Consider the following 15,801-nt stretch of genomic DNA (forward strand, 5'->3'; position numbering starts at 1 on the left):
TAGTCCTGTGGAACGGCTTGCCATGCCATTTCCACCTGGCGCCTCAGTTGGACCAGCGTTCGTGCTGGACGTGCAGACCGCGTGAGACGACGCTTCATCCAGTCCCAAACATGCTCAATGGGGGACAGATCCGGAGATCTTGCTGGCCAGGGTAGTTGACTTACACCTTCTAGAGCACGTTGGGTGGCACGGGATACATGCGGACGTGCATTGTCCTGTTGGAACAGCAAGTTCCCTTGCCGGTCTAGGAATGGTAGAACGATGGGTTCGATGACGGTTTGGATGTACCGTGCACTATTCAGTGTCCCCTCGACGATCACCAGTGGTGTACGGCCAGTGTAGGAGATCGCTCCCCACACCATGATGCCGGGTGTTGGCCCTGTGTGCCTCGGTCGTATGCAGTCCTGATTGTGGCGCTCACCTGCACGGCGCCAAACACGCATACGACCATCATTGGCACCAAGGCAGAAGCGACTCTCATCGCTGAAGACGACACGTCTCCATTCGTCCCTCCATTCACGCCTGTCGCGACACCACTGGAGGCGGGCTGCACGATGTTGGGGCGTGAGCGGAAGACGGCCTAACGGTGTGCGGGACCGTAGCCCAGCTTCATGGAGACGGTTGCGAATGGTCCTCGCCGATACCCCAGGAGCAACAGTGTCCCTAATTTGCTGGGAAGTGGCGGTGCGGTCCCCTACGGCACTGCGTAGGATCCTACGGTCTTGGCGTGCATCCGTGCGTCGCTGCGGTCCGGTCCCAGGTCGACGGGCACGTGCACCTTCCGCCGACCACTGGCGACAACATCGATGTACTGTGGAGACCTCACGCCCCACGTGTTGAGCAATTCGGCGGTACGTCCACCCGGCCTCCCGCATGCCCACTATACGCCCTTGCTCAAAGTCCGTCAACTGCACATACGGTTCACGTCCACGCTGTCGCGGCATGCTACCAGTGTTAAAGACTGCGATGGAGCTCCGTATGCCACGGCAAACTGGCTGACACTGACGGCGGCGGTGCACAAATGCTGCGCAGCTAGCGCCATTCGACGTCCAACACCGCGGTTCCTGGTGTGTCCGCTGTGCCGTGCGTGTGATCATTGCTTGTACAGCCCTCTCGCAGTGTCCGGAGCAAGTATGGTGGGTCTGACACACCGGTGTCAATGTGTTCTTTTTTCCATTTCCAGGAGTGTATGTATTGAGAGACCAATATCAAAATATCCGGACTAATGAGCAGGGGTCGACAAGAGGTTCGCGAACTTACACTACTTATTGCCCGCACCGCCCGTTTGTGAGCCAAAAATATATCTTTTGAGAATGGGACGAGGCGCCCCAAAATATAATACCATACGTCATAAGCGAATGAAAATAAGTAAAATAGACTACTTTTGTGTCGAACTATCACCTACTTCAAATACCTTTCGAATAGTAAAAATGGCAGCGTTAGGTCTTTGAACAAGATCCTGAACGTGAGTTTTCCACGACAGTTTACTATCTATGAAAACCCAGAAATATGAACTGTTCTCTTTCACTAATCATATGCCATTCCTGTCCCCAGTGACGTCCTTCTATGCACCATTGCCGTCTAGCATGTTTCTGTGCATTCGTCAGAGGTACGTGGAGAAGCGGATACGCACACACAGCCCATACTGAAATAAACGGCGACGGACAATCATCTCTGAATGTGTAGGATGTGTTAGACTGAAACTTCCTGGCAGATTAAAACTGTGCCGGACCGAGACTCGAACTCGAGACCTTTGCCTTTCGCGGGCACGTGCTCTACCATCTGAGCTACTCAAGAACGACTACCGCCTCATCCTCGCAACTTTGCTTCTGCCAGTACCTCGTCTGCTACCTTCCAAACTTTACAGAAGCTCTCCTGCGAACCTTGCAGAACTGTTGTTGTTGTTGTGGTCTTCAGTCCTGAGACTGGTTTGATGCAGCTCGCCATGCTACTCTATCCTGTGCAAGCTTTTTCATCTCCCAGTACCTACTGCAACCTACATCCTTCTGAATCTGCTTAGTGTATTCATCTCTTGGTCTCCCCCTACGATTTTTACCCTCCACGCTGCCCTCCAATACTAAATTGGTGATCCCTTGATGCCTCAGAACATGTCCTACCAACCGATCCCTTCTTCTGGTCACGTTGTGCCACAAACTTCTCTTCTCCCCAATCCTATTCAATACTTCCTCATTAGTTATGTGATCTACCCATCTAATCTTCAGCATTCTTCTGTATCACCACATTTCGAAAGCTTCTATTCTCTTCTTGTCCAAACTATTTATCGTCCATGTTTCACTTCCATACATGGCTACACTCCATACGAATACTTTCAGAAATGACTTCCTGACACTTATATCAATACTGGATGTTAACAAATTTCTCTTCTTCAGAAACGCTTTCCTTGCCATTGCCAGCCTACATTTTGTATCCTCTCTACTTCGACCATCATCAGTTATTTTGCTCCCCAAATAGCAAAACTCCTTTACTACTTTAAGTGCCTCATTTACTAATCTAATTCCCTCAGCATCACCCGACTTAATTAGACTACATTCCATTATCCTTGTTTTGCTTTTGTTGATGTTCATCTTATATCCTCCTTTCAAGACACTGTCCATTCCATTCAACTGCTCTTCCAAGTCCTTTGCTGTCTCTGACAGAATTACAAAGTCATCCGCGAACCTCAAAGTTTTTATATCTTCTCCATGAATTTTAATACCTACTCCGAATTTTTCTTTTGTTTCCTTTACTGCTTGCTCAATATACAGATTGAACAACATCGGGGACAGGCTACAACCCTGTCTTACTCCCTTCCCAACCACTGCTTCCCTTTCATGTCCCTCGACTCTTATAACTGCCATCTGGTTTCTGTACAAATTGGAAATAGCCTTTCGCTCCCTGTATTTTACCCCTGCCACCTTTAGAATTTGAAAGAGAGTATTCCAGTCAACATTGTCAAAAGCTTTCTCTAAGTCTACAAATGCTAGAAACGTAGGTTTGCCTTTCCTTAATCTTTCTTCTAAGATAAGTCATAAGGTCAGTATTGCCTCACGTGTTCCAGTGTTTCTACGGAATCCAAACTGATCTTCCCCGAGGTTGGCTTCTACTAGTTTTTCCATTCGTCTGTAAGGAATTCGTGTTAGTATTTTGCAGCTGTGACTTATTAAGCTGATAGTTCGGTAATTTTCACATCTGTCAACACCTGCTTTCTTTGGGATTGGAATTATTATATTCTTCTTGAAGTCTGAGGGTATTTCGCCTGTTTCATACATCTTGCTCACCAGATGGTAGAGTTTTGTCAGGACTGGCTCTCCCACGGCCGTCAGTAGTTCCAATGGAATATTGTCTACTGCGGGGGCCTTGTTTCGACTCAGGTCTTTCAGTGCTCTGTCAAACTCTTCACGCAGTATCGTATTTCCCATTTCATCTTCATCTACATCCTCTTCCATTTCCATAATATTGTCCTCAAGTACATCGCCCTTGTATAGACCCTCTATATACTCCTTCCACCTTTCTGCTTTCCCTTCTTTGCTTAGAACTGGGTTTCCATCTGAGCTCTTGATATTCATACAAGTCGTTCTGTTATCTCCAAAGGTCTCTTTAATTTTCCTGTAGGCGGTATCTATCTTACCCCTAGTGAGATAAGCCTCTACATCCTTACATTTGTCCTCTAACCATCCCTGCTTAGCCATTTTGCACTTCCTGTCGATATCATTTTTGAGACGTTTGTATTCCTTTTTGCCTGTTTCACTTACTGCATTTTTATATTTTCTCCTTTCATCAATTAAATTCAATATTTCTTCTGTTACCCAAGGATTTATACTAGCCCTCGTCTTTTTACCTACTTGATCCTCTGCTGCCTTCACTACTTCATCCCTCAAAGCTACCCATTCTTCTTCTACTGTATTTATTTCCCCCATTCGTGTCAATTGCTCCCTTATGCTCTCCCTGAATCTCTGTACAACCTCTGGTTCTTTTAGTTTATCCAGGTCCCATCTCCTTAAATTCCCACCTTTTTGCAGTTTCTTCAGTTTTAATCTACAGGTCATAACCAATAGATTGTGGTCAGAGTCCACATCTGCCCCTGGAAATGTCTTACAATTTAAAACCTGGTTCCTAAATCTCTGTCTTACCATTATATAATCTATCTGATACCTTTTAGTATCTCCAGGGTTCTTCCATGTATACAACCTTCTTTCATGATTCTTAAACCAAGTGTTAGTTATGATTATGTTGTGCTCTGTGCAAAATTTTACCAGGCGGCTTCCTCTTTCATTTCTGTCCCCCAATCCATATTCACCTACTATGTTTCCTTCTCTCCCTTTTCCTACACTCGAATTCCAGTCACCCATGACTATTAAATTCTTGCAGAACTAGCACTCCTGAAAGAAAGGATATTGCGGAGACATGGCTTGACCAGAGCCTGGAGAATGTTTCCAGACTGAGATTTTAACTCTGCAGCGGAGTGTGCGCTGATACGAAACTTCCTGGCAGATTAAAACTGTGTGCTGGACTGAGACTCGAACTCGGGACCTCCGCCCTTCGCGGGTAAGTGCTCTATCACCTGAGATACCCAGTACGTCGTCTCCTATCTTGCAAACTTTACAGAAGCTCTCCTGTGAACCTTGCTGAACTAGCACTGCTGAAAGAAAGGATATTGTGGAGACATGGCTTAGCCACAGTGCACACTCGGCTGCAGAGGGAAAATCTCAATCTGTGTTCCACTGTTCCACTGTTGCACCAGAGCCGAGGGGGACGTAGTTCTGTCCTGCAATGCCATTTGAGTGTGGTGTCAATTTTCGCGGGTTAAGGTCTGGTTGATACGGCCTGACACATCTCACATCTTGTCTTGTTCTATGGCCTTCCGTGAGCCATTCTGTACAGATCCGTTACAGTGCTGAAATACTTTGTCCCAAAAGAGCAGCAGTGTCCCGGATGAATGCATCACATTCCCTCATGCCAATAACTGATCTTCTTCCAAACTCACTGATTAGACGGTACGGTTCAGATATATATCTACGAGGTATCCCGCACGTCTGCTGAAGTGAAACTGATCTGATACTTTCGGTTCATAGCGACAACGAGAGGCACAGTCTAGTTTTACTGGATGGCGGTGTTGCGCCGCGATATCGTTTTTGACCTTGAACCCGCGTGCTAATCATTTCTGCAGAACATACTAATGTACAAGTACTGTCAATATGAAGTCCGATCTCTAGTCGTTCAGGGCGTTCTGGTTTTTCTGAACATGAGTGTATAAATAAAGCAATAAAATAAATAAATGAATATCCTCGTTGAGAAATGCTGTGACTGACGTAACTTCCCTCTTGTGTGTGTTAGGGGCGGAATGTTGTGAGAGAGAAAAGAAAAGAGAGAAAGAGAGAGAGAGAGATTCCAAGAATGCTAGTTCAATTCTAAATCACTCGAAACGCAAATTTCTCTTCAGCAACGATTCTTAAAGATTGTAATGGTTTATGAAACAGAAAGCTATGAATGATAACTGTACCGAAATTGTCACATCCCAAAAATACTGTTTAATCGAATCCAAACTTAGGGGATGTGTAGGACAGTATACCAACAGCAGATAATTTTAAATTGCCGACATAAGGCACATAGGAAGCCCACATGTGTATGGACGGTCAGCGTTTGGCCAAGCTCTTCAGCTATATATCCGCAGCACAAAGTGAAAAAACCTGAATACAAGGGACTTAATGGAATGAATGATTGTTGTGTGGGGCGGCTGGTAGAATTAATACTTCTTAATAATATTTTGTTTGTTATGTAGAAAAGATGCATTTCCCGGCCGATTAACCATATGTGGGGCGGCGGGTGGAATTAATTGTTATATAAATGTTCCTATTATTTATGCTGTCTTTTGCCGTTCTCAACACTGGCTCTCTAATTACAATATTGGCAACCACAAAGTGATTAGCAAAACGTGAAGCCCATAATTAGAATTCCTAGTGCCCACTTCATCTGAGAAATACACTTATAGCTACAGCTTATAGCTCTGAGGAATTAGGAGATTGTCTGTGATTCATAATCAAAAACGATCCTGTAAAAACGTTCGCTATATTCTGAATGTCACAGATAAAAAAAAAAGAATCCACACAATCCAACTACCAGAGCAGTTCAGAGTCTAATGCGCTGATGCAACTATAACTGTCCAAATTAAATGTTTAAGTGAATGCTCGCCATAATTTGATGATAATGTTCATCAAACGCCACGCTAAATAATGGTAGAATGTCTGTCCCGCGGCGGCACGTGAAAATACGACATACGCAAACTGAAGATAGATCATTAAAGTCATCCCAGAATTAACACTTCACTCGAAAATGATTTCATGGTTACGCGTATCCCGAGTAACTTATTACGGCATCCGAGGCTGTTTATAGCAATTATACCGACGCGACGCGACTCCCGGCACAGGTGGTGTGCTATTCAGCGTCTGGAGAGAGCTTGGGCCTTTTCCTCACACAGCGTTCTTATATATAAAGCCGCGGTGCGGACGGCTAAGGGAACGCCTGATCAAATCGGCTCTCCCGACTAGCCGCTGGGCCAGTAATGCACCACTTTAAGTTATCGAATAAATAATTGCTTCCTTTGCTGATGGCCGATGAAGCTCTCAGTTTAAATGTGCAATCAGCACACAGGTAAGTAACCATAATAAAAGTCTGACGTGGCTAAGTCAAATATTTTAGGCGAGAGAATTAATTTAATTACACTACACGCAGTAGACGAGCTCTGAACTTGCCCTTTGGTGATACGCTATCGCTATAGTTTTATAGTTATTCAGTTGAAACTTCTCACATCTTTATGATTATCGCGGATCTCCCTTCTACTTACATTTAAACATCCTAGCCTTATTTATTCGCCTACTAAATCTATCTTGCATCCTTAATTTTTAAAACAAAAACCAGAAAATTATGAATTTCAACTAAAATTTTAATTTGTGAGATCCTGAATACTTTTTCTACTAAATTATTATGAAAAAGGAATCTAAATATAAATTTTTAAGTTTCTAGCTCTTTTCTGTTGCGCCAATGACTTTTACAGAAAAACATCCAAATTTTGAAAATGGTTAAAGTTATTGAACTGATATATAAACATATTGATTTAGTATTACTCCTGAAATGCTAGAAACGTTTCAGGTTATTTACTTGATTTTTAAAGTATTGCGCAACATTTATGACGTCAGAGCTAGTTACAGCGGACTGGCTGGCACACAATGGAAAGACTGATGTGAATTTATTACGGCGTGAGTAGGCTGCTTCCCTACAGTGGGGAAACAATGATTGGAAGGAACACGTAATCTGATCACAAGAGTGAATGATCGTAATGTTGTAGTAATGAAACCTACAGTTTAGTCCAAATTTCGTGCTGGACGTCGGAACTCTTGAGGTTCTGTGTCCATTACTGTACGTCGCTTCCTGCATGCTACATTAATACTGAGCATGTAATTTCGCCGGCCTCCCTTCGTTAAAGAACAGATTGTAACAGACACGGGGACTCTGCCGGTGTGTTGGTGGGTTTTCGGACGAAACTCCTTTCATCCAATCCTCATGTGATGGACGCGTAAACATCGGAGACTACTGCTATGGACAAAATCTGGTAAATTTCCGTTTTCAGCCCCACAGGAGGACAAATGTTAAATGATATGTTTCCATGAGGCACTGTCTCTGATCTAGGAGCGTACGCATCAAGAGTAATATTTACAACAAAGTCCAGAGGGAGGTCTTAGTCACTTCCTATGTTTCAAGCAACTTTACCTGTCACATTTCATCAGAAGATCTCCTTACCACATACGGTGAGTGATGACAGCTGCCGCTTTCCAACTGTGCTACTCGCTTTTCCGATTTTGTTGTCCTTGCTGCTAATGGTTTCTCTTGGTGAGCTGACTGCCATGACCCAGCAGCCACTGAAGAAGCCTTGTAGAATCACATAGAAAGAATATTCCCCAGAAATGTGCCCCTGATCTTTTGGAGACAGCAAAGGACCTGGAAGAGCAGCTGAACAGAATGGACAGTGTCTTGAAAAGAGGATATAACATGAACATCAACAAAAGCAAAACGGAGATAATGGAATGCAGTCGAATTAAATCGGGTGAAGCTGCGGGAATTAGATTAGTTAATGAGACGCTTAAAGTAGTAAAGGAGTTTGGCTATTTCTGGAGAAAAATAACTGATGATGGTCGAAGTAGAGAGGATATAAAACGTAGACTGCCAATGGCAAGGAAAGCGTTTCTGAAGAAGAGAAATTTGTTAACATCGAGTAAAGATTTTAGTGTCAGGAAGTCGTTTCCGAGAGTATTTGTATGGTTTGTGGCCATGTATGAAAGTAAAACGTGGACGATAAATAGTTTAGACAAGAAGAGAAATGAAGCTTTATAAATGTTGTGCTACAGAACAATGCTAAAGGTTAGATGGGTAGATCACATAACTAATTACAAGATATTGAATGGAACTGAACAGAAGAGAAATTTGTGGCACAACTTGACTAGAAGAAAGGATCGGTTGGTAGGGCTTATTCTGAGGCATCAAGGGATCACCAATTTAGTATTGGAGGGCAGCGTGGAGGGTAAAAATCGTAGAGAGAGACCAAGAGATGAACACACTAAACAGATTCTGAAGGATGTAGGTTGCAGTAGGTACTGGGAGATGAAGAACCTTGCACAGGATAGTGTAGCATGGAGACCTGCATCAAACCAGTCTCTGGACTGAAGACCACAACAACAAAACTTATGAATTTCATGCCCGTCTCGCCAGCAGCACAGGTGACTTTCTGACTTACTGAATTCCTTGAAACATTGCTAAACATTTATGCATCATCGTATTCTTCTTTCCATAAATGTCTCTGGTGATATCTGACAAACTTTGCAACACGTGCACCCACCTATGCACTGGTCTCAGAAACCTACACCATCTCTGTGTTTCAAGAGGGTAATAAAGGGTGGGTGGTGGTCTGATGTGGTGGAGGGAGAGGGGAGAACCTTACAGTTTGTTACAATCTCTCCTCGCATTCCCTTTCCAAATTTAGCATGTCACAACGACAGTTTTAATATTTTACGGATACTAATGATTATAGCACTAATTACGTAATAGGCAAAACTAAAGGTTGGTAGTAACTTTCGCTTGACGTGTAACTGAAACTGGGGCCGTACACTCAAAGAACTGCTACAGTCCAGAACAAAAAGACATCTGAAAGAAAAAAATAGTGTGATGAATAGAAATGAGTTTTTATTTAAGAACAGTTCCTACACTGAAGTCACCGAGATTCAAGATGGTCCCCCGGTCTTAACGAAAAGCGGGACATGTTTCGTAATAGGGTGTGTGGTCGCCCCACACAGCACGTGCTGCTGTGCAAAACCGCAAGGTTGATAAGGAGTTGTTGTGGTTTGAGTCCCATTGCCCCACCAGCGCGATTTACAGCTGTTGGTTATGTAATCATAGGTTCAATGGAACATCAGTTAAGAAAAATTCAACGTTTGAAAAACATTTGGCAGAATCATTTAGAAGCACATGTAGCGTGCAGCTTATTTAAGAACTATAGCAGCAGCAAACTCTTTCGACTACTACAGCATCAGAATTTACGGGACAGAAAACTGAAGTGTGCATTGACCATTATCAGTGTTTCAGTCAGCACTACGACTCTGAACGCAGGTCTGTAATCCATGTCTGTGCAGATGTCTATGTGAGGACATTCTGTTTCTGTCACTTTGGCCTTCACTCTAGGAGCCAGTGTACATAGTGACGACTGGCAATGAGGCGTCTTACATTGTCTGTCTAGGCTTTGCTTAATGTAAATGTAAGTTTTTTATGTGGGCAATAGCAGGTTGATGTACACCTTGCTAAAGAAATTAGAAGACGTTTGCGGTAAAATATTCTACAAAATTCGTAGAGTCCGCTTGTGGCTGCTAATCCTCGCTTATTATGAAATCAAAGTTTAACTAGTTTCGCGATAATGAATCACATCTTCAGGTTAAATTCCTGTGGCTTGTCGGTCCTAAGAAAAACGCACCTTATCGTTGCCATTTTCGAGGCTCTTGGGTTTCACGTTATCAGAAGTGAGCTGCGAAATGTGGAAACTGATATTTGTAAGTATATAGGAAGTTTTACTAAATTTTATTTTTTGAGGGGAGAGGAGGGAGACTGTCAAGACTCTCTTAAATCCGCGTGCAGATGCCGAGTTGATCTAATAAGGAAATAGTCCAGTTCGGTTTGTAAAACACACCTTGAAATGTTCCGCACAGGAAAAATACACCGAAAGAAATGCATCTTAGTTGCTAAGGTGCACTGCAAGTATTCAAACAAATTTAAAGTTTCTCTATTTTGCCATGCAACGAACCGCTCATAACAACGGTTTGTACACCATTTCCTGTTTAAAAAGCGCGATCCGGCGAATAAGCAGACACAGCTGTGATACGACAACGTAACGCTGCGCAGCGCAAAAGTCCAGAGTGCACATGCAAGAATTTTGAGCACTTGAATCATATCAAAAAGGTATCAGATTGTTAATTTTTCGAATAACTAGCAATTCATATTGACAGTTAATTTGTTAAAGATGTAATTGTTACACAGGTGACTGGCGAGGAAATGAAATCAAAGTTGTGTGATACGTTATGTCATGTTAAATAACAAAAGGCTTCTACCAATCTGGACTTTAATATGTTTCCATAAAATATTTTATAAAAATTCCTGCAGCAGTGTTGTTATGATAATTATTGATTAATGTATATTTTACTAACAATGAAAAGTTATTCGTTTATACTCTGTAGACATCACGAAACTGCGAAGTATATATTGAATGACGAAAACAAATATTTTCCTAACACAAGGAACATCTCATAAAAGGAAAAGTATTGTATTCAGGTGCTTCACAGAAATTACTAGTTTCATTTTGAGAGAATTAGTATGAAGTAAGAAATGGTCATGGCCTTTGTTCTGCATATTGTGCTGCGTAGCAGGCATATTTGATCAAATTCTTGCAACACGATGATGCACACTGTCGATGCATAAAAGAATGGAGTTTGAAGATACTGATACGCTGATAAACGTGAAACGTCGTTGAGCCACCGGCTGTCCATAAATGTTCTGCAAAATGATTTACACAGTCGAAAGGTTTCTTTATTGATGGGCGCAATCACACTATTACCTCTGGGCGGATGCCAAATTATATTAACAGCTTTTTCTGTCCTCCTCCAAAAGACTGATGTGTCGTTACGTTAGGGTAAGATTCCAACAAAGCAATGAATAATTTTCTGCAACTAGTAAGAAGACGTCCCTGACGTAGTATTGAAAATTATTCTCTCACACATATATAGAATTTTACAACGTTGATTACAAGATTTTATGTTTTAGCGTTCGTGTCACAATCTGCAACAACGGAACCCTTCTAGGGTCCCTTTTTTGTCCTTTCGCCTGTCTGTCTGTCCGTCTGTCTGTTTGTCCGGCGGTTAAGAACTCTTCTTCTCAGGAACGGGAAGACGTATCATGTTCATTTATCTCACATATTATGGCCTACTCTCCCTAGGTAGTGTAAAAATCTTAAGCTTCTTCGTCGGTTCAACCAAAAGTTAAGGTCATTCATGTCATTTTGATGCTCGAAAACTCATTTATCAAAACTTCCCGTTGACCCAGACTCATGATATTTGGTACTAGGTAAGGTATCGCGGTACACGTAAAGGAAAAAATTCGATAATTGTTAATTTGCAATTATATGGAACAAAAAATTATTTTTTGTCATTTTTATGATTATGTCTATTACTGTCCGGCTGTTAAGCAATTTTTCTCTGAGACAGTATGGCACATCAAGTTGAAACTCACTACTGGCCATTAAAATTGCTACACCACGAAAATGACGTGCTACAGACGCGAAATTTAACCGACAGGAAGAAGATGCTGTGATATGCAAATGATTAGCTTTTCAGAGCATTCACACAAGGTTGGCGCCGGTGGCGACACCTACAATGTGCTGACATAAGGAAAGTTTCCCACCGATTTCTCATGCAAAAATGGTTCAAATGGCTCTGAGCACTATGGGACTTAACAGCTGAGGTCATCAGTCCCCTAGAACTTAGAACTACTTAAACCTAACTAACCTAAGCACATCACACACATCCACACCCGAGGCAGGATTCGAACCTGCGACCGTAGCGGTCGCGCAGTTCCAGACTGTAGCGCCTAGAAACGCTCGGCCACGCCGGCCGGCTTTCTCATGCACAAACAGCAGTTGACCCGCGCTGCCTGGTGAAACGTTGTTGTGATGCCTCGTGTAAGGAGGAGAAATGCGTACCATCACGTTTCCGACTTTGATAATGATCGGATTGTAGCATATCGCGATTGCTGTTTATGGTATCGCCATATTGCTGCTCCCGTTGGTTGAGATCCAATGACTGTTAGCAGAACATGGAATCGGTGGGTTCAGGGGGGTAATACGGAACGCAGTGCTGGATCACAACGGCCTCGTATCACTAACAGTTGAGGTGACAGGCATCTTATCCGCATTGCTGTAACGGATTGTGCAGCCACGCCTCGATCTCTGAGTCAACAGATGGGGACGTTTGCAAGACAACAACCATCTGCACAAACAGTTCGACGATGTTTGCAGCAACATGGACTATCAGCTCGGAGACCATGGCTGTGGTTAACCTTGACGCTCCATCACAGACAGGAGCGCCTGCCATGGTGTACTCAACGACGAACCTGGATGCACGAATGGCAAAACGTCATTTTTTCGGAAGAATCCAGGTCCTGTTTACAGCATCATGATGGTCGCATTCGTGTTTGGCGACATGGCGATGAACGCACATTGGAAGCGTGTATTCGTCATCACCATACTGGCCTATTACCCAGCATGATGGTATGGGGTGCCATTGGCTACACGCCGCGGTGACCTCTTGTTCGCTTTGAAGGCACTTTGAACAGTGGACATTAGATTTCAGATGTGTTACGACCCGTGGCTCTACCCTTCATTCGATCCCTGCGAAACCCTACATTTCAGCAGGATAATGCGCGACCGCATGTTGCAGGTCCTGTGCGGGCCATTCTGGATACAGAAAATGTTCGACTGCTGCCCTGGCCAGTACAATACCCGGATGTCTCACCAATTGAAAACGTCTGGTCAATGGTGGCCGAGCAACTGGCTCGTCACAATACGCCAGTTACTACTCTTGATGAACAATGGTATCGTGTTGAAGCTGCATGGGCAGCTGTACCTGTACACTCCATCCAAGATCTGTTTGACTCAATGCCCAGGCATGTCAGTTCCGTTATTACGGCCAGAGGTGGTTGTTCTGGGTACTGATTTCTCAGGATCTATGCACCCAAATTGCGTGAGAATGTAATCACACGTCAGTTCTAGTAAAATATATTCGTCCACTGAATACCCGTTTATCATCTGCATTTCTTCTTGGTGTAATAATTTTAATGGTCAGTAGTGTACATGTCACATACTAAGTTTATAGCCCCTTGGAGGGTGCAAATATTTTAAGCTTCTAATTCAATGTAATTAGATAATCCTGCCACGTATGTAACATATTTCGATATTTGTAAACTCGCGCATCAGAAGCTATAGGTACCTCCCATTGACATAGATTCATGAAATTTGGCAAGAAGCAAGAGTTCACAGTACAAACTAAAAAAATTTGAATCACATCACACAAAAGATATCGTTTTTGCCATTTGAACATATACTGCGTTTATCATTCGTCCAAAACATAACAGACGAACATTACTGCATGCAAACAAGAAATGTAAGTTGTAGTCGCGTTTTGGTAGGTAAATAAAATGTTTTATTAAACCTTCTGGGTGCGGGGAGGCAGTTTACGTTGTGGCAGGCCACGGGACACAGAGCCGGAGGCTAGGCTTCTCAAGAAAGACTAATTTTTTTAGTCGAAGTCTGGATCACAAAAGACCAAAGCTGCTGTGTTCTGCCCTGAAGAACGCTACAGATTCCACATAAGTGACCCGCCTCGCGCAAAGGATATTGGCTAAAACCGAAGGCAGGAATACGCTAGCGTTTTTAGCAGAGGGCTGAGTACGTCTCTTGTTAGCAGCTTCAACCAGGCAAAACTGCATCGGTTCTGAAAGGCTGACAACGTGTCTCACATAGGCACAGCCGAAGTTGCTCTGGGACAAATCTTGTAAAGATTTGACTGGGCTCTTTGATATAAAAATTTTCAAACCAGTTCCCTAAAATATTCCTTTAGTGGCTGCCACCCATTACACAACTTTGTCACTGAAACTATCAATGGAAACTGAAATTCGCTTCACTAATTACAATCGCGATGTGCCATGTTATCTGTGTATTTATGTGCCGTAAGTGAAGGATATGTGCCTGCTGTTTTGCACATGTGCTGTACATTTCTGTAGCCATGTGGTGAGCTACGAATTTGATAATTGTTCAACATTTTTTACAAAAAAACTTATTGTGTGTCGAAGCAACTAAAATTTTGACATTGTGTTTATTTTAGTTTACTCTTTCTCTATAAAAAAAAATTGAATGCAGATTTCGACGTGTCACAGCTGTATGATATCGGTGTTCCCGGATGGCCACTTCTGTCTCTAAGGAAGCGGGTGTGGGAAGCTGCGCAAGTGCAGAATCTGCAACATTTACACAATGACAGTATTACTGTTTATTATCCGATACTTCTGTACTGCCAGCTGATGACTGTGGCCCAGGACCACGGTGGTGCCTAGCGGACAGCAGAGGAGTATACTGAGTCAACGGATTGTTGTGCCAGCACAACAGCAGCCTACTACGACAGTGGCCTTGCTGCGTAAATCTGTGTCAGCTATGCAGTGTCAACTATGCAGACTAACAAGCTTTGAAGATGGATTAGTCTATACTGCAATTGGGCATTAGGGTCTGGCTCGAAAGTGCAAACACCCCAATTTCAACCCAAGGCCATCGGAGACTAGCTACTCTGCCAGGTGGTGACATACCCTGGATAGCATCACCTCAACACATCCAGTTCGAAGCTTTGGAGCCATTGGGACTAGCTAACGACTCATAGAGCCGTGGCTTCACAAAGCTGATGATGCCGCTTCATTAGGCTGTACCTGCTAGGCCGACCATTCGACCTATGACTAGCGTGGAGACTCCGCCAGTCGAATGCATGGTTGTAATGGAATGCTGCTAACAGCTGAGACGGGAGCATATATCCAGGGTGTCAGGGCTACAGGTATAGATATTGTGATAATTTGTACCTCATCACATACCCACGTCAATGCCTTAGTTTTTTCTTACATCCAACAGGTTTCACACAAAAAATCACATAATTTGCTACCTGACGTTTTCTGCACTGTCATAAGGGGGACACAATGTGGAATGTGCCTGTCTCTACAGAAATTACATATTGCATTGAGTTGTGATCACTTCAGTATCTGAGCTGCTCCCCAGGGTACAATAAACATTGATGGCTTGCATGTTCCAAATGTTCTTCGAGGTATTAAGCAACCTAATAACATACTACTTGTAATAGCTGTCATTATTAGTCTGCAAATGACTAAATTACTTATGAACATTGTCCAGCATACTGTTCTTAGGAATATCTGCACTTATATCCCTAACATCCTCTGTTTGCACTGGCTCGGGGTACTATGACAGGAGTATGGTTCTCTTCAGGCAGTCAGCTGTGGAAATGCTGCTCAGTGCCACAGTATGTAACAATCTGGTCAACTTGTGATGGTAAAATTCAATGTTGCAGAGTGATAAGCGTATGTTATAGCACTGGACTGCGGTGGGGTTACGCCGGTAGCTGGCCAGCATACACCTTATTTGATTGCTGAGGCTGATGCCGCAGTGTG

The 15,801-nt window shown here is 43.3% G+C and overlaps 1 protein-coding gene across 1 annotated transcript in view; it reads right to left on the bottom strand.

Annotated features, from left to right (window-relative positions):
• LOC124595985 (sodium-coupled monocarboxylate transporter 1-like) overlaps positions 1–15,801 on the bottom strand; it is a 137,175-nt gene that overhangs the window by 15,098 nt on the left and 106,276 nt on the right. The gene's annotated exons all lie outside the window — the stretch shown is intronic.

Source organism: Schistocerca americana, chromosome 2 (genome assembly GCF_021461395.2).
Source record: "Schistocerca americana isolate TAMUIC-IGC-003095 chromosome 2, iqSchAmer2.1, whole genome shotgun sequence".
In the NCBI taxonomy this organism is placed as follows: Eukaryota; Metazoa; Arthropoda; class Insecta; order Orthoptera; family Acrididae; genus Schistocerca; species Schistocerca americana.